This window comes from Ptychodera flava, unplaced genomic scaffold, assembly GCF_041260155.1.
Source record: "Ptychodera flava strain L36383 unplaced genomic scaffold, AS_Pfla_20210202 Scaffold_33__1_contigs__length_2856901_pilon, whole genome shotgun sequence".
NCBI classification, from domain to species: domain Eukaryota; kingdom Metazoa; phylum Hemichordata; class Enteropneusta; family Ptychoderidae; genus Ptychodera; species Ptychodera flava.
Window position 1 is genome coordinate 130,127 of NW_027248355.1, and position 19,957 is coordinate 150,083.

Below are 19,957 nucleotides of genomic sequence, written 5' to 3' on the forward strand. Positions count from 1 at the left end.
GCTTTAGTAATGACTGTTAAAAATGTTTTATCATAGCATCTCAAATAAAGTACATTGCAAGTCTTTTTCAACTTTAATGAAGTAAATGAAGATATAGCCTATAAATCTAATTAAAAAAATTAATTTGATATGTAAAATTAGCACTGCACTGCACTGAATTGTACTGTACTGTACTCTACTTTACTCTTCTGTACTGTACTGTACTGTACTGTGCTGTGCTGTGCTGTGCTGCGCTGTACTGTACTGTACTGACTGCACTGCACTGTAGTGTACTGTATTGCAATGCACTGTTATGTACTGCACTACATTGTACTGTTCTATACTGTAATGTAGTGTGATGTAGTGTTCTGTACTGCACGGTACTGTGCTGTAGTGTTCCGTATCGTACCGTACTGTACTGTACTGCACTGTACTGTACTGTACTGTACTGGCTGTGCTGTGCTGTGCTGTGCTGTGCTGTACTGTACTGTACTGTACTGTACTCATTGCAATGTAGTGTACTGCATTGCACTGTCTCTACTGTACTATACTTTACTGTACTGTAGTGTAATGTAGTGTACTGTACTAAACTGTACTGTACTGTACTACCGGTATACTGTACTGTACTGTACTGTACTGTACTGTACTGTACTGTACTGTACTGTACTGTACTGTACTGTACTGTACTGTACTGTACTGCACTGTACTGTACTGTACTGTACTGCACTGTACTGCACTGCACTGTACTGTACTGTACTGTACTGTACTGTACTGTACTGTACTGTACTGTACTGTACTGTACTGTACTGTACTGTACTGTACTGTACTGTACTGTACTGTACTGTACTGCACTGTACTGCACTGTACTGTACTGTACTGTACTGTACTGTACTGTACTGTACTGTACTGTCTGTACTGTACTCTACTATACTGTACTGCACTGAACTGTGCTGTACTATTCTGTATTGTATTGTATTGCATTGTATTGCATTGCATTGTAACATTTTACACTTTTAAAGTTACATCGTGTTTTTGTGTCTACTTCAAGGCTTGGAAACTTCTAATTTTATAGCAACGGTCTACTTTTTACATTTACAATAATGAGCCAATGTCGCGAATTCAATAAAAATCTGATAGCTTTTTAGGAAATGTTTTATCAACAATGGCCTTCTGAACAGTGTGTCCCAAGAGCGATGATCAAACGTTTTTCAATTGATTTTTTGTAATATCAGCTAAGGATGAGGAAATAATCTAAACACAGCTTGTGTGCGGCTAATTTTCTACTTATTGTGTTACTTAATCGATGTTAGAGATCTAATTTTAATAAAATGGTCAGACTTCTCCACCTGTGCATGCTTTAATCAAATGAAAGTCTAAAGATCAAAGAACGACCAATAAAACCCAAGGTTTCAGACTAAATGTTCACTGATGACGAAATTAATTGAACGAAAAAATACAGTTACAGTGGCAGGTTATGTGTTTATTCCATAGTTTACTGTAGTGTACTGTAGTGTACTGTACTGTGCTGTGCTGTGCTGTGCTGTGCTGTGCTGTGCTGTGCTGTACTGTACTGTACTGTACTGTACTGTACTGTACTGTACTGTACTGTACTGTACTTACTGTATTACATTATAATGCATTGCATTGTATCGCATTCCATTGTAATATTTGGTGATGTAATATTTTGTATTGTCTATTTGTGCATTTAATTGAATTAACAAAAAGGGCAGATAGGAAGGGACGAGCGTATTTTGAAATCATTGTATATTAATGACGTTATGTTGACGTTGACACTAAAACGAATCCTTTCAGAAAGAGAGTATTATGAAACTTATAAATAATCCTATCGAAGAAAAGCCAACCTGGAAACAAATTTTTCAACTCATGAGATATTCCTTCGAGCTGGTTGTCAGTTTGCAAGGTCACCGTGTATAACTTCTACAGGTCAAGAGTTTACAATCTTGATGTTGAATATAGAGTTGCGTTTAAGCGGGCCATTGTAGCAACACATTTACATCATAAAATCGTGCAATCAAAGCAATTTAGCTATGTCAGTGGACAAGTTGTAACGCGATGACTTCGGCCTCCCTGACAACGAAGCTCACTCAATATTGATTTCAAGGAGGACTAGTTTCAAGCCTTGTAGAGAGAAAGATGAGAATTGATGAATGTGTTAGTATACTAAAGTGCTAAAACATTAATTGAAACTTTGTTATCGAGAAAAGGGCGTCTGAAGAACTTCTGCCAAACTAAAGACTCGTCAGACTCGACATATATAGCTTAGCAATCATTTGTGTTATGTATATTTCAATGATATTTAAATATTTCACTAATAAATGTATTTCAACCAACAATTTCATTGATACATGTATATTATTTTTACATTTAACGTCTGAACGGAATACATTTTACAAAAGAGACTTTTCATCGGTCAGGGGGGCGACATTGTTTGCAATTACGGGAGGACCTTGCACAAAATATTTTTTTTCATTAAGGTCTTTATAAAATACATTCTACGATCGGAGTTCGTCTTGTAATATTTAATATTATGGTTAATAAAATTTTTAAAATGTATTAAATGTAAAAAAGTATACTTCTTGCAAGCCCTTCCAGACCTAGCTCCGATCTTACATATAAAAAATTCAAATTGTATGAAATGTAAAAAAGTAGATCCTGCAAGCCGCTCAACAACTAGCCCTGATCTTAAAATGCATTTCGTACAGCCCTATATGTAAACAATCAAAAATTGTAAACAAAAATGTACGATGTCAAAACTATGTATTTCGGCCAAGATAATCAAGATTTAGCCCCGATCTAAGATGCATTTCTTGCAGACCTTAAATATAAAAAAAATATTGGGAAGGCAACTATATTGGCCAAGGCTCGTCACTTGTACACAGCTGTAAGCCTACCCCTGAGTAACTTGTAGAAGTTTACAATTAAATGTTTCAAGTTTTCAATTTCATGCCCCAGCGATAACTGTTATAAATGCCGGGGGAGTGATCTAAGGAGTGCTGTACTGCAGCGCCCTCAAAGTTACTTTCGTTCGCGCCAGGAACATATCTTGCATTGGCAGTGTGACCCAATCCAATATGTTGCAGCATTTTGTTTTAAAATAATTTTTGCATCCTGTGATATATATTTTTAAATCTGTACAATTGACAAAGTCAAGACTAAATTGTTAAGACAAACAGGTGTCGAACACTGTCCCATCATGCATCAAAATGGAAAAAAAATGAAAGGACAACTACAAACAAAAATGATCATCAAACATTTACATGATAAAAACAGAGGAAATGTCAGATAAAATCTCACACAGGAGCAAATCACGTTGGAAGGCAACTGTGACAGCGGCATGTTGTTATCCATGAACAATTGTCAGTGGAATTGAAATGAGTTTTAAATATCTGATGATAAAACAAATTTACTTTAGATTTAAAAAGAGATAAACTCTCTGAAGTTCTGATGTGGGAATCCAACTGGTTCCATATAAAGGGAACAATTCTATCTATTAAAATAAGAACGAGTAAATGAATCTGTGTGGCAGGAATGAAATTTTAGTTTTAACCATAGTCGTTACAGGATCTCGTAGTGGGATAATTGGAAGTGGAACTATAAAAAGATACAAAGTCAACCAAATTTACAGCACAAAAACCATTAAAACACTTGTAGAAAATATTAGATCCGCTATTTCTCTTCTGTATGTTGGAGGCAGAAGGTTAAGTTTTAAAAGCCTGTCTTTGTAATCTAAATCCCCGTAGTGAAGGATACATTGAGTAGCCCTTCGTTGAACCCATTCAAAAGCCTATATATATATGTATATATATATATATATATATATATATATATATATATATATATATATATATATATATATATATATTATATATTCTGCGTGCATTTTGGATATACCCGCCCGCAGACAACTACAATATTCTAAGCCACTCCTAATGAGGGTTGAATACAAAATCTTACAGGCGTTCTGCGGAGCATCGAAACCCAAAATACCCTTTATCATACCTAATTTACTATAGACTTGCTTACTATTTTTTATATGATTATTCCAAAGCAAGGTGGAGGAAATATCCAATCCTAAGTCAGTAATTGAATTAACATGACGTAAGATGGTACCATTTATGCTATATGAGTAGATAATGTTTTTTTTTTTACGACAAGTGATTGAGATAATTTGACACTTCATGAAATGAAAGCAAAGGTTCCAAGTATTTCTCCTCTTCAGTAAGGAATTAATATCGTTCTGCAGATACACACAGTCAGCAACACTATTTATAACTCTATAACACTTTGAACCATCGGCAAACAAAGCAAGAGTAGAATTTTTGACACTCCGGGGCATGTCATTTATATAAAGGAGGAAAAGAAGAGGTCCTAATATTGACCCTTGGGGAACTACCGAAACAACCGGGAGCCAGTCTGAATGAAGTCCTTCTACAACAACTCTCTGCTTTCGTCCAGATAAGTAAGCCTGTAACCATGTTAATAGCTGAGAATGGATCCCAAAAGATCTTAGTTAATGAATTACAATTGATGAGAAACACTGTCAGAGGCCTTTGAAAAATCGAAGTAATCCATATCAACTTGACCAGCCTCTATATCCAAAGAAGAACCAATGTCATGAAAATTTGCAAATTCCATATTGCAACTTTACGGTGAAAATCATTCTTAATCGTCAAATGTACTGTAAAATAGTTCTTGAAGCCGAAAGATCATTACCTTGACGCTAAACTTCGTAGTAGTACATTAATTTGTGAAATGGTCTCCTTTTTTGATCGGAAAGAAATAATGTATTATTTGACAGAGATGTCGTTCTCATACATAACGTATGACGTCTTTATGGGATTCCGGTTTCTTTACCATATCCTCCATGCAAATTAGCGTTCTTCAAAATTATTTTCATTTCAATGTGGGTAATGCGTTGATCATTGCGTTATAATAGTGAGGCTATTACTATGGAAACCGGTCACGGCATGCGACATGCGACCTGCGACTTCAAACTGCGACCTGCGTCCTGCGAGTTTGAAACATGCGACCTGCGACTTCGGCATTTAGACCAAGGTGTAGGCCTAACCTGCGACTTCACAACAGCGACCTGCGTCCTGCGTGTTTGTCAAACTGCGATATCAGTCTTGATTTGTTCGCACCATTGCTCTGAACACGAGCCTGAAAAACACGAGGGACACCATTGCACTATATTAAAACAGCCGGTTTACCGCATTCTCGCGACCAGAGCATTATTTTCGCACCGCTGGCCTACGCAAAAATCGGCCAGCGAAAGAATTCAACCAGCGATAGAAGTGCATGAAGCTGTGACGGTAGAGAATTCCACAAACGAAGAGCACAAATTTATTTTCCTTCTTACGAAAGGCAAACCGATCTGAAATAATGCAAAAGCAATAGGGTTTTAAACGTCTACATCAGTGTTTAATAGTTTCTGGAACTTTTCTGCCTACATGATCTAAAATATTATATACACACAAAAAATAATATGTACATATTATAGTATGTACATATTAGGCTTAAAGACTGAAAATAGGATTGTAGGAGGGTTTAATTATGTCCTGTTTTACAGTTTTAACTCGCGTTATCTATAAAGAACTTGAGTCGGTCTCTGGCTATTCATGGTTAGCAAATATGTTTGCACTTCTGTCAATATCAGTATTATTTTAACTGCTTTACTTTGCATATGTTATTTGTGTAGACAAATGTAGTCCGATTTTTTATTTTTCCAACTGAACAAAAGTTGGATCAATTCGATTTTTTGACGAAAAGTAAAAATGAAATTAGACGAAAAGATGGCAACATCCGATGATCAATCACTAGAGAATTGGAACAAAACTGGAAATGTTAGAAAATGAACGACAATAACTGAAAATTCGAATGTTTGCAATGACACTGACGCAGTTATGATACAGGGGGGACAACTGATGAATTAAACAGACAGCTAGATGGTTATACCACAGTGAAATGAGGATAAATACCAGACTTCTAAAAATCAAAAAGTTTGTCGATAACATAAGGAAAGAAGCGAGGTAAGGCAGACGAAGAATATCTAAAATAATTTGAAATTATAATATAAACATATAAATGCCTAGATCACGTAGCATATTATTTTCCATGCATTAACACGTACTGTCAACATTTCCGTCATAAAATTATCTCTCCAGATGAAAATGAGTGAACTGGTGTGTACATGAATTGAGTTTTGCCAGACTTGGTGAACGATTTACCAAAGCGAAAGCAATGGCTTATTAATTGATCGATGTTGAACGTTAAATCTCCTTTCCACGTTTTACCCTTTGAGCGCTGTAATTTTCTCCCACCAAAATTTTAGTGCAAAATTTTACCAATTGTATGAATTTTCTGTAATTTTTTGATAATTTTGGACCAAATCGACATCACATTTCATTGGCTACAGGTTTTTCCCAATTTTTTTGCAAAAATTGGAGAAAAATTGACAGGGGTTTATTATATAAAGGGGACAAAAATAGACTTTGGCGCTCAAAGGATTAAAGTTCACGCAAGACGCCTCCAATCTAATACTGAGGAAAACACCATGAAACGTTACGTGTTGTTGTCGCATGTCGCAGTTGTGAAGTCGCAGGTCGCAGTTTGACAAACACGCAGGTCGCTGTTGTGAAGTCGCAGGTTATAACCTAGGTCTAAATGCCGAAGTCGCAGGTCGCATGTTTCAAACTCGCGGGACGCAGGTCGCAGTTTTGAAGTCGCAGGTCGCATGTCGCATGTCGTGACCGGTCTTCCATAATCTACTGATGTCGGGCTATCAGACTACGCATCGAAGAAATTATTGTCTTTTCCGAGCGAAATTTAACCTTAGTGTAAACGCATCATCACACTTAACGTCGCGCCATGTGTGTTTCCCTGAGTCATTTTAGCAGGGGTTGTCAAGGAAACAGCTGTTCACACAAAACTCAAACTTCGATTACATGCAGAGATGAGAGAGGAATTTAAATGGAATACAAAGCCCAAAACAATTCATATCAAATATCATCGAACTTATCATAGAGAGATATTGCAAGGTGTCGGTTTAATCTTTGTTTTCTCAAGATTGAATGATCACGTGATTAATATCAATATTTCTAATTTGTGCATTGCTTCGTGATATTGTGTACCCGGTGATTGGTTAATCCTGAAATCTTGTCGCGATATCTTTTGTGCAATCAGTAAAATAAACAATAAACCCACCTTTACTGTTTATCGTTACATTTAATACAAGCAATCAATAATGTAGCTTCATGGAAGCGCAGTTCGAAAATATGTATGTATCAAAATGTCAACTGTCATGCGCATTGATGCATGGGTTTTAATACCTCTTTATTATTCTTTTGTTGGGTTAATACAGGTGCAAAAGAATCCTGATGTGAATTTAATCTTTGGCTTGCCAAAAAAATCAATTTCAATATGCCGATGTGCATGATAGTCAGAATTCGAAGTCATAGCATCAAAATCAACGTGAATAAAAACAAATCGCTTTTTATCCGAAGATTAGTCCCCAACCGTATTCATTGTGTCCCCTTTTGTCGTCATTTCAATTGCTCGAGAATACTCTTCCGGTTGCTCATTCAAAATGGTGCGCTTTATGCTTTCCCGGAGAACGTCGATTGGCGATCGGTTCTGAGATTCGTTGGACGGTTCCTGCTCGTCAATATCTGTTTCGTAGTCGTCAAAGTCCCTGTCTGGCATTTCTACGACAAGTGGGTCTTCTCCGGCCCGTTTGCCGAAAGTTAGGCCCCAGCCATACGTGTCTTGTATCCTCGCTTCGCATTTGGTGGCGCCATGGTTCACATTGTCTCCTAGGTTTTGCGGGCTCCTTTTCCCAAATCATCCCCCAACCGTAATCCTTATGAGGCGGCACTTTCTTACTCTGCTGGTTCTCTTTTTACCGAACATCATCCCCCAGTCATAGTCTTGACGTCGTTTCACATCTAGGCCTACGCTCCGCTGTTGTTGTGCATAAAGCGGGCCTTCCAATTCCCGGGAAAAGTGGATGGTGAATGACCGCCAAGAACGTCAATAGGTATTCTGTGTCCGTCGACGTTTTCCCACTGGTAAGCAGGTTCAACAGCTTGGCTCCTCTGTCCGAACATCATGCCCAAACCGTAGTCATCTTTGTCGTGATCTTTCTTTGCCTGTTGATCTTCCCGCTTGTCGAGCGTCGTCGCCCATTGGTACTCGTTTCTCTTTCGCATCTCCTGCGATGTCGCCTGTCCTGCGCGCGTCGCCGACCTTTCCGACTGACCAGCTCGCCGCAGGTTTCAACCCTCCTTCGTCCGCATCGGCTTCTCTGTTGAAAGTCTTCGATGGTAGCCATGCCGACCATGTGACGTCGAAGTAAACAGACAGGAAAAACAAGAACGCCAAGTGCCTCACCCCCTTGAGTCCCTTAAGATAATCTGCAATAAATATCAAAATACAGCACTTACAGGCAAGCCTTGCCACTTCGATGCCTGGTATGCATGTTTTTTACACACACTAAACCTTTTCATGTCTGTAACAGGAAGGAACCTAATGACTGGATTGTTTGTAATAGTGTGCCTGACTTTAATTTGGATGTGTGTGAGTCAATAGCCATCTGGTCGTAAAGACATTAATTTGCACACCCGACTGGTGATAGTAATCTGTCTCAAGGCTTACATGTCAGATATATTTCGGTGTCGGTTTTCTGTTGTCTATCCTGTACAAACAATCCAGTCATTAGGTTCCTTCCTATTAATGATATGAACACATTTAGTGTGTGTACAAAACATGCATACCAGGCATCGAAGTGGCAAGGCTTGCCTGTAAGCGTTGTAGCTGAGGAGATCGATCGATGAATCAATGTGGAACATGTTTTTTCCTCGCATAAGGTGCCAGTGGTTGTATCCTTTGTTGATTTTTTTCTCTGTATTACTGTTTTTCCAATGAAAATCGTGAAGTCTTTTTCTACTCGTCAATGTGTATTGAGATCACTGAATTCAGCCAGTCAACGAAACCTACATAGCAGACGCTGCGTGGTTCCTGTTGGGAAATGTAAACAATAACGGCACATTTTACACGCAAATACGCCGTTTTGAGGAGCTAAATTCTGTTTACCTCAATATACTTTTTGGTTTGTTATAAAAGTAATGAAACTATCATCAGAAGTTGCTATGTTATTTAATCAAACGCATTTATTTGCTACCAACATGACGATTAATCGACAGGTACTCCCTCCACGATATGACAATTAATGAGTCATAGACGGCGTCAAAAGTTGACAAGAAAAAAGTACTTGTTAATGTGTACTTCACCTCTAGCTCTCGTATCAGTATTTACATATCTATAGAGCTCCTACGTGCTCATCGATGCATTCGAGGCATTTTTGAGATTCATCTTGACATGGATTCGATGATCCAGAGATCGCCTCTTTTCTATGATTATCATCACTGTACAGACAGCATCCAGCGCGCTAATATGTGTTCCCTAAATGTCAAACAGCGCATTTACACTTTGGAATTCAGCGCCCAGAAATCGTTTGTTCGGGGAACTGTCCCCCCTTTTCTACGTATTCATGATCACATTCACTCGCATAGCGCCTCGTCACAAGAAAGGCACGTCGTTTGCGATGATAGATTGTATTATATTATGTGACATCTAACTCTGCAAAGTATTCGGTTGGGTAAATTCAGACAATATTCATCTTGTCAGACATAATACTCGCTTTCGAAGACTCTTCTTAACGATGATGACGATGTTAATGTCGCGGTATGCAGTAAATATATATATATATATATATATATATATATATATATATATATATATATATATATATATATATATATATATATATATATATATATATATATATATATATATATATATAGACGTGAAAGCTATTTTAGCTCTACACTCTCATTTATGTAGTTGGGACGTACGCTTGTTTCCTGGTCGTGTTAAAATTTGATAAAATAATATTTGTATTAGTGGCGACATTTTCAAACAAAGTCAGGGCGTTCGTATAACAGTGTAGATTTCCTCGTGGGAATTTTTTTGATAACATGAATTATTTTAAATGCAAAGTAATAATATTTGTCACCTTAGTTTCGTGCATCGCGTAATTCGCGTCTTCACGCGAGAAAAGACGATGTTATCTACCTACATTTTACTACCTACATTTGTGTTTTATATTAAATCAAGGTTACACCAGAGAAAGACTTGTCTCTTCATTCAAACGCTTTTTTTGGCAGGTATCGCAACCTGGTAGATAAATACAATATCTCTCTTCGACAAATGATCGCTGATGGCATCAGTGACATTGGGCCTTAGTTGGTGACCACTACCTATTTGACTTACAGATTGATATATGGCGGGTGCCACATGTGGGGCAGGATGCGCTTACTATTTTCGAAACACCTGACATCACTTCTTGGCCTTTTGGCCAGAGGTCCATATATCTTAAATTTCTTTCATGAATTTGACTTTGTTGTACCTTTTCTTCAATTTAATTAATGCAGGTGTGCTAGAATGTGTCAACTCTTCACGTGTGTATGCATCCGTACGGATACAATTTTGGCCTAACCAGGTGAGAGTTTCCTCAATGAGTTTGTCTGGGCACGCGCCTCTAATGAGTTAAAGCCGCACTTTTCAATCCCAGGTTCTCGCATTAGTGGAGTTCTCCTCCCAGTCAAACGCTTGGGCAGTACGATGTTTGATTTCTATAACATTGATTACACAAACTGATCTCAACCTTTTGTCACATTTTGCTAATCCTGCAAACAGAGTTTATGCAAGCTTTTGATTGACGGTCGGTTCAAATCTCAAACGGTCATTGATTCCCCACCACAAACGCTCGAATTTCCTAAAAAATTGTCTTCCAGTCGCGTTAGACTTTGAATATAACCACGGAGTTCGATCGGCAGCATCTTCGCGCTGACCGCTTGGCAGTCTGTCTGTGTTTTTGCGGCCGGGGAAAACTAAAAATTGGCATTTTCTGGAGCGTGTGCCCGCGTGTTGCCTGTTTGGTGTCCACTTACACAATGAACGCCGCCATACCTTGGCGTCCTTTTAAAGGGAGGCTCCGCCTTTAAGGTGTAGAACGCACCTCGGGGACAGACATTCGGACTCTCAAACTTTTACAATTCTCTTCTGATATACCACATGTGGGGGTTCATTTAAAGCTCTTGATTAAAGAAAACTTTTCACCGGCTTAGTTTTTTTGAAATTCGAAAATTTTATTTTTCGCCATAGAGTTAACACAGGGGTGGTGGCCATTTTGAATTTCTAATATCGGTAAATCTTGGGTTATTTGTTTCTCCAGTACCAAATTTGCGCGGTGACCCCCTATTTTTATTCTTGATTTTGAAAGAGAATGATTGAAGATTCCTTGAGGAAAGTTAGAGCAAAAGTTTAAGTCTTTCACTTTCGAGGTGCATATTACCTTAAGCCAAGCTCTCTAGCACATTACGTAGCTAGTTAGATCTGTGATCCATACCTTTGACAAATTACAGTTACAAAAATTGCATCAGACCAAATCAAGTGCATAACTAAGTCGTCACAGCGCTCCTGACAAAATTCGCAAGATTCAAGCAACCGACTCTAATCACGGGGACAGTCATCCTGCACCGGGGGGGGGGGGCTTTGCAGTGTTTACCCGTTGAATACACTTTGTCCCACTGAGACCATAAGGAAATCCGTGAAGTCCAAATCGTTTTACAGTGTCTTTTCCTCGTTCTCAAAATCACATTTTTCTTCAGAAGTCGACATACCGCCGATTAGATTTACAAATTTTAAATCGGGAGCGGAAAAAGCACGTAATCTGATCAGAAAGTAGCTGTGGGCATACATGAACAACTTTCACAATTAACGGTGTTCATCGTCAGTATATTCTGAATCCTGTCGCTGTAACCCCCCGAATAATTGATGAGCTCGCTTGCAAAGTGGCAGACTGGTATGGGAACTGTTTCTGATTTCTGCATCATGTCATCTCTAAAAATATAATTTCTGACCATACTCACCAATGAACCAACGCTTAAATTTGAACTAACGACGCGTATCCCTTGTAAAAGACATGGAGGTTTACCATATTCGGGCACATTCACCGATTATTTGGCAAAGCTGCACATGACCGGGCAAAATGACACTTCGTTTGGAGTTGCAAACAGCAGGTATGGGGTGTATATTCCTCTGCCAGATCTTTGACCTTCTCAAGAGCGGTACACATATGGTAAATACCGACTTAGAATCAGGTTACGTGTCAGAATATAAGGACGTCGGTTAGAGAGGTGCGATTGTGAGCTCTACTTCGAAAGGTCGCAGCATTATATGACTTTGCAGCGCGACAATTTAGCGTTGTTCTTACCTGGCAAGTTGATGTTCTATTTTTCACGTAATGGCTTGAGACGCCTGCGTGATAAATGGCAAGACGAACCATACCCCTGGTTTTTTTCTACGATTGTCATTAAGATACACAAAATGTCACAAAACCTCGAATTTGTATCGGATTATGGTCCATAACTGTTACTGATAGCTATGAAATGTTTGGGGTTGTGCATTTGACAGATGGCTTGCCAGTATTTGTTTTACCTCCTATCAAAAATACAAGTAACCCCACTGGAAATGTTTCGCAAAAAAAGGACAAAAAAACTATACTTGTAAAACTTCACCAGTTGTTGTGTAAGAAAATCAGCATAGCGGTGTAAAATCACTACCGCCAATAAATAGAACTGTGTTTCACTTGTTGGCCGAAAAACAACTGCATCTAGTGTTTCAAATGGAAAGTGTGCTCAATATGGGCTAATGTGTATGCTAATGATCACACTCCGATTGGGGCAAGCCACTCCGTTATGCTGTGCAAACACGCCATAAAGCCTGCTCCTGCTAATGCCATGTATAAAGAAAACATACAGATAACTGTCTAAGCAGAATCTTACCAGTGACAGCAGTGTTCGGTATCCGCCAGTCGCGTCAAAAATAGTTTGCACCGAAAAAGTGTCCGATACGCCTTATAACGTTTAGCCTCCAACCGCCGACTTATATAGTGAATATGAATGGCGCAGCACTCCTAATGGGTTGCTAAATTGATGGTGGGTGTTGTGGATATATGATTTAAGGGACACACTCGAATGATTTAATGCTCAGCTTGGTAAAAATGGTTTCTTGCAACCGTCAAGTGGTTCCGCTCAACTCGTTATAAATCAATAACTCTCTGTATATTCCTCTAAATTTCTTTAAAAAGTCGCTTAAAATGAAATTATTACTCCCTGCATCGTCGTGTTTTGTAAAAAAATTCACGAAAAGGCTTAAAGCTCAAAAAGCGAGTGATTGATTACATTGGCTGCACTTGAGTGACAAGGGGTAATAATAATTGTAAAGCGCCTTGAGCACATGTACTTGTGGATATGTGCGCTATATAAGAACCCATTATTATTATTATTATTTTGAAAGACACCCAAACTACATTGAGAGTACGATAGGAAGACGCAGATTAGGAAAGGCGACGAAAACTTAGCTTCGTTACTCATTCTGTTGACCACGCCAGACAAGCATTAATCACAGCAATACAGAATATCTGCACAAACAAATAAAGTACCAACATGTTTCACAAAGCCATGCTCCTGATTTCGAAATCAAATCGAGCGTTCATAAATACGATTTTAGAGCAGCTCTGTCATTAATGTGGATAGATAGTTAGGATGTAAAGCATATTTTTCTCTGTCAGTAATTCTGAAGGCACACATAAGTTGAGCTATTATGGCGAAGCTAGGGGCCAAAAAAGCTCGAGTCTGATGACCCCACAGCGCGCGAAACAAACGTCGACGCGTCGTTCCCGCAGACCTTTTCCTAGGTGAAACTATTTTAATAGCAGGGGCCGTTTCACTGTCAAATAAGCAGATTTATAGTATTGCTTGTGGCCTTTCTTTCTTAGCTATGGTTGGACCGTGGATGTGCAATGGTCGGACGTAGGTTTCGGTAGACTTTCTCAAAGTCTAAGGGCATATAAATAATCAAAGCAGAATGAACTGAAGCAGCAGGCTGTTGCTTGGGGTGTGGGGTGACGCTTTAAACCTGACTTCTAAAATTTTCATGATATAATTAGCCAACTTTAGTTTACCAGGCAATAAAGCGTTCCACAACCCGGGAGCACGTACAGAATAAGATCTATTGCCATAAAAAAGCAGTGTTTCAGACTAGCTGATGTAAAATTATCACACCTTGACCATTGTCCTTTGGAACAAACGTTTACTCTTCTGTCTCTACTGTCTGCGATCAGCCTAAGCTCGAAAATGCCACCATTAAGCAAGACTGTTTCGGGGAAACAGCACGAAAGACATCTGAAATGGGCCATTGGCCAGAGCAGTGGACGCACGATCACAAGATGGTGAGTTCGAGCCCCAGCACGGCCATGGTGTTGTGTCCTTGAGCAAGGCACTTTATTCCTCATTGTTTCTCCCCACCCAGGAGTGATGGTACCCGGTAGGAAAGTGGTTGAAATGTGTGCGTTTAGCTCTGCTGCGCTTATTGGCTGCACATGTGAGCTGTTGTTTGCTCCCCAGGGAGCTGAGTGGCAAAATATTAGGCCCAGTGACAAGGGGTAATAATTGTAAAGCGCCTTGAGCACATGTACTTGTGCATATGTGCGCTACATAAGAACCCAATATTATTATTATTGAAAGACACCTAAACTACATTGAGAGTACGATAGGAAGACGCAGATTAGGAAAGGCGACGAAAACTTAGCTTCGTTACTCATTCTGTTGACCACGCTAGACAAGCATTAATCACAGCAATACAGAATTTATCTGCACAAACAAAAAGTACCAACATATTTCACAAAGCCATGATCCTGATTTCGAAATCAACTCGAGCGTTCATAAAATTTTAATACGGTTTTAGAGCAGCTCTGTGATTAATCTTTCGTTAGATGATTTTTAACACGCATTTCGCAGAATACAAAAGCTTTATAAATGACAGAAGTTGAATTATTAGAACTGTGCTGATGGGTTCGTGATCATGATTAAAGATGATGTAAATAATAGTCCGTTTTTTCAAAGATAAATGAAAAAACGAATAACAGTCCCCTGTTGACTTGATATGTTTATTCATGGAGCTAGAAACGGCCAGCTCCGTGATAGTTTGTTTAAACTGGACTGTGACACATCATGGAGCTATGTCATTTTTGGCGTGCATTGACACACTTCCTGAAGTGACAATATGTATGACGTTCGCCCATGGTAGAGCTAACAAAACTACAGTCCTGTGGATAGATAGTTAGGATGTAAAGCATGTTTTTCTCTGTCAGTAATACTGAAGATCCACATAAGTTGAGCTTTATGGCGAAGCTAGGGGCCAAAAAAGCGCGAGTCTGAATTGCCATGTATCCATTGGCAAACAGGTATACCACGTTCCCTTATCGAGCAGATGATCCCACAGCGCGAAACACACGTCGACGCGTCGTTCCCGCAGACCTTTTCCTAGGTGAAACTATTTTAATAGCAGGGACCGTTTCACTGTCAAATAAGCAGTTTTATAGTATTGCTTGTGGCCTTTCTTTCTTCGCTATGGTTGGACTGTGGATGTACAATGGTTGGACGTAGGTTTCGGTAGACTTTCTCAAAGTCTAAGGGCATATAAATAATCAAAGCAGAATGAACTGAAGCAGCAGGCTGTTGCTTGGATTGTGGGGTGACGCTTTAAACCTGACTTCTAAAATTTTCATGATATAATTAGCCAACTTTAGTTTACCAGGCAATAAAGCGTTCCACAACCGGGAGCACGTACAGAATAAGATCTATTGTCATTAAATAGCAGTGTTTCAGACTAGCTGATGTAAAATTAAAACACCTTGACCATTGTCCTATGGAACATACGTTTACTCTTCTGTCTCTACTGTCTGCGATCAGCCTAAGCTCGAAAATGCCACCGTTAAGCAAGACTGTTTCGTTGAAACAGCACGAAAGACATCTGAAATCAGCCATTGGCCAGAGCAGTGGACGCACGATCACAGAATGGTGAGTTCGAGCCCCGGCATGGCCATGGTGTTGTGTCCTTGAGCAAGGCACTTTATTCCTCATTGTTTCTCCCCACCCAGGAGTGATGGGTAACCGGTAGGAAAGTGGTTGTAATGTGTGCGTTTAGCTCTGCTGCGCTTATTGGCTGCACATGTGAGCTGTTGTTTGCTCCCCAGGGAGCTGAGTGGCAAAATATTAGGTCCAGTGACAAGGGGTAATAATAATTGTAAAGCGCATGTACGCATTGAGCACATGTACTTGTGGATATGTGCGCTACATAAGAACCCAATATTATTATTATTGAAAGACACCTAAACTACATTGAGAGTACGATAGGAAGACGCAGATTAGGAAAGGCGACGAAAACTTAGCTTCGTTACTCATTCTGTTGACCACGCTAGACAAGCATTAATCACAGCAATACAGAATTTATCTGCACAAAACACAAAGTACCAACATATTTCACAAAGCCATGATCCTGATTTCGAAATCAACTCGAGCGTTCATAAAATTTTAATACGGTTTTAGAGCAGCTCTGTGATTAATCTTTCGTTAGATGATTTTGAACACGCATTTCGCAGAATACAAAAGCTTTATAAATGGCAGAAGTGGAATTATTAGAACTGTGCTGATGGGTTCGTGATCATGATCGAAGATGATGTAAATAATCGTCCGTTTTTCAAAGTTAAATAAAAAACGAATAACAGTCCCCTGTTGACTTGATATGTTTATTCATGGAGCTAGAAACGGCCAGCTCCGTGATGGTTTATTGAAACTGGACTGTGACACATCATGGAGCTAAGTCCATTTTGGCGTGCATTGGCACATTTCCTCATGTGACAATATGTATGACGTTCGCCCATGGCAGAGCTAACAAAACTACAGTCCCGTGGATAGATAGTTAGGATGTAAAGCATATTTCTCTCTGTCAGTAATTTTGAAGACCCACATAAGTTGAGCTATTATGGCGAAGCTAGGGGCCAAAAAAGCTCGAGTCTGAATTGCCATGTATCCATTGGCAAACAGGTGTACCACGTCCCCTTATCGAGCAGATGATCCCAGCGCGCGAAACAAACGTCAACGCGTCGTTCCCGCAGACCTTTTCCTAGGTGAAACTATTTTAATAGCAGGGACCGTTTCACTGTCAAATAAGCAGTTTTATAGTATTGCTTGTGGCCTTTCTTTCTTCGCTATGGTTGGACTGTGGATGTACAATGGTTGGACGTAGGTTTCGGTAGAACTTTCTCAAAGTCTAAGGGCATATAAATAATCAAAGCAGAATGAACTGAAGCAGCAGGCTGTTGCTCGGGTGTGTCGTGACGCTCTAAACCTGACTTCTAAAATTTTCATGATATAATTAGCCAACTTTAGTTTACCAGGCAATAAAGCGTTCCACAACCCGGGAGCACGTACAGAATAAGATCTATTGTCATTAAATAGCAGTGTTTCAGACTAGCTGATGTAAAATTAAAACACCTTGACCATTGTCCTATGGAACATACGTTTACTCTTCTGTCTCTACTGTCTGCGATCAGCCTAAGCTCGAAAATGCCACCGTTAAGCAAGACTGTTTCGGGGAAACAGCATGAAAGACATCTGAAATGGGCCATTGGCCAGAGCAGTGGACGCACGATCACAGGATGGTGAGTTCGAACCCCAGCACGGCCATGGTGTTGTGTCCTTGAGCAAGGCACTTTATTCCTCATTGCTTCTCCCCACCCAGGAGTGATGGGTACCTGGTAGGACAGTGGTTGTAATGTGTGTGTTTAGCTCTGCTGCGCTTATTGGCTGCACATGTGAGGTGTAGTTTGCTCCCCATGGAGTTGAGTGGCATCACATTAGGTCCAGTGACCAGGGGTAATAATAATTGTAAAGCGCCTTGAGCACATGTACTTGTGGATATGTGCGCTATATAAGAACCCATTATTACTATTATTGAAAGACACCCAAACTACATTGAGAGTATGATAGGAAGACGCAGATTAGGAAAGGCGACGAAAACTTAGCTTCATTACTCATTCTGTTGACCACGCTAGACAAGCATTAATCACAGTAATACAGAATTTATCTGCACAAACCAATAAAGTACCAACATGTATCACAAAGTCATGATCCTGATTTCGAAATCAACTCGAGCGTTCATAAAATTTTAATACGGTTTTAGAGCAGCTCTGTGATTAATCTTTCGTTGGATGATTTTAACACGCATTTCGCAGAATACAAAAGCTTTATAAATGCAGAAGTTGAATTATTAGAATTGTGCTGATGGGTTCGTGATCATGATCGAAAGATGATGTAAATAATCGTCCGTTTTTTCAAAGTTAAATGAAAAACACTAATAACAGTCCCCCTGTTGACTTGACATGTTTATTCATGGAGCTAGAAACGGCCAGCTCCGTGATAGTTTGTTAAAACTGGACTGTGACACATCATGGAGCTATGTCCATTTTTGGCGTGCATTGGCACACTTCCTCATGTGACAATATGTATGACGTTCGCCCATGGCAGAGCTAACAAAACTACAGTCCGTGGATAGATAGTTAGGATGTAAAGCATGTTTTTCTCTGTCAGTAATACTGAAGATCCACATAAGTTGAGCTATTATGGCGAAGCTAGGGGCCAAAAAAGCGCGAGTCTGAATTGCCATGTATCCATTGGCAAACAGGTATACCACGTTCCCTTATCGAGCAGATGATCCCACAGCGCGAAACAAACGTCAACGCGTCGTTCCCGCAGACCTTTTCCTAGGTGAAACTATTTTAATAGCAGGGGCCGTTTCACTGTCAAATAAGCAGATTTATAGTATTGCTTGTGGCCTTTCTTTCTTAGCTATGGTTGGACCGTGGATGTGCAATGGTCGGACGTAGGTTTCGGTAGACTTTCTCAAAGTCTAAGGGCATATAAATAATCAAAGCAGAATGAACTGAAGCAGCAGGCTGTTGCTTGGGGTGTGTCGTGACGCTCTAAACCTGACTCCTAAAATTTTCATGATATAATTAGCCAACTTTAGTTTACCAGGCAATAAAGCGTTCCACAACCCGGGAGCACGTACAGAATAAGATCTATTGCCATTTAAAAGCAGTGTTTCAGACTAGCTGATGTAAAATTATCACACCTTGACCATTGTCCTTTGGAACAAACGTTTACTCTTTTGTCTCTACTGTCTGCGATCAGCCTAAGCTCGAAAATGCCACCGTTAAGCAAGACTGTTTCGGTTGAAACAGCACGAAAGACATCTGAAATCAGCCATTGGCCAGAGCAGTGGACGCACGATCACAGAATGGTGAGTTCGAGCCCCGGCATGGCCATGGTGTTGTGTCCTTGAGCAAGGCACTTTATTCCTCATTGTTTCTCCCCACCCAGGAGTGATGGGTAACCGGTAGGAAAGTGGTTGTAATGTGTGCGTTTAGCTCTGCTGCGCTTATTGGCTGCACATGTGAGCTGTTGTTTGCTCCCCAGGGAGCTGAGTGGCAAAATATTAGGTCCAGTGACAAGGGGTAATAATAATTGTAAAGCGCATGTACGCATTGAGCACATGTACTTGTGGATATGTGCGCTACATAAGAACCCAATATTATTATTATTGAAAGACACCTAAACTACATTGAGAGTACGATAGGAAGACGCAGATTAGGAAAGGCGACGAAAACTTAGCTTCGTTACTCATTCTGTTGACCACGCTAGACAAGCATTAATCACAGCAATACAGAATTATCTGCACAAACAACAAAGTACCAGACATATTTCACAAAGCCATGATCCTGATTTCGAAATCAACTCGAGCGTTCATAAAATTTTAATACGGTTTTAGAGCAGCTCTGTGATTAATCTTTCGTTAGATGATTTTGAACACGCATTTCGCAGAATACAAAAGCTTTATAAATGGCAGAAGTTGAATTATTAGAACTGTGCTGATGGGTTCGTGATCATGATCGAAGATGATGTAAATAATCGTCCGTTTTTTCAAAGTTAAA